Here is a 1,198-nt window from a genome sequence, read left to right as displayed (position 1 = left end):
TTTTCAAATCAAATCTTTTTAAAATGTTTTTCAAATCATATCTTCTCAATCACATTTTTTTTAAAACAATCATATCTTCTTAACCACATCTTTTTCAAAATAGTTTTCAATCAAATCTTTTTGATTTCTAATTTCAAAATCTTTTTCAAAAATCACTTGATTTCTTTTCCACTCTTCATTTTCGAAAATTAAGTGATGTTTTTCAAAAATGTTTTCAAATTTTCTACTTAATTTTCGAAAATCACTTCCCTCCTTCTCACATCCTTCTATTTGTGGACTAACACCATCCCTTAATGCAAAATTCGAACTCCATTTTCTCTAATAAGTTCGAATTTTCTACTACTGTCTTCTACTCTTCTTTTCCTCTGACACTCCAAGGAATCTCTATATTGTGACATAGAGGATTCCACATTTTCTTGTTCTCTTCTCTTTCTTATGAGCAGGAGCAAAGACAAAGGCATTCTTGTTGAGGCTGATCCTGAACCTGAAAGGACCTTGAAGAGAAAGCTAAGAGAAGCCAAAGCACAACTCTCTTTAGAGCACCTGAACGAATTCTTCAAGGAAAAAGAACTCATGGCAGCCGAAAACAACAATGCCAACAATGCAAGGAAGGTGCTGGGTGACTTTACTGCACCTACTCCCGACTTCTATGGGAGAAGCATCTCTATCCCTGCCATTGGAGCAAACAACTTTGAGCTTAAGCCTCAATTAGTTTCTCTAATGCAACAGAATTGCAAGTTCCATGGACTTCCATTGGAAGATCCTCATCAGTTTTTAGCTGAGTTCTTGCAAATCTGTGACACAGTCAAGACTAATGGGGTCGACCCTGAGGTCTATAGACTGATGTTATTCCCTTTTGCTGTAAGAGACAGAGCTAGAACATGGTTGGATTCTCAACCTAAAGAAAGCCTGGACTCTTGGGAAAAGCTAGTCAATGCCTTCTTGGCAAAGTTCTTTCCACCTTAAAAATTGAGTAAGCTTAGAGTGGAAGTTCAAACCTTCAGACAGAAGGAAGGAGAATCCCTCTACGAAGCTTGGGAAAGATACAAACAATTGATCAGAAAGTGTCCCACTGATATGCTTTCTGAATGGAGCATCATAGGTATTTTCTATGATGGTCTCTCTGAACTGTCCAAGATGTCTTTGGATAGCTCTTCTGGAGGATCTCTTCATCTGAAGAAGATGCCTACTGAAGCTC

This window comes from Arachis hypogaea, chromosome 8, assembly GCF_003086295.3.
Source record: "Arachis hypogaea cultivar Tifrunner chromosome 8, arahy.Tifrunner.gnm2.J5K5, whole genome shotgun sequence".
NCBI classification, from domain to species: domain Eukaryota; kingdom Viridiplantae; phylum Streptophyta; class Magnoliopsida; order Fabales; family Fabaceae; genus Arachis; species Arachis hypogaea.
This window is presented reverse-complemented; position numbering follows the sequence as displayed.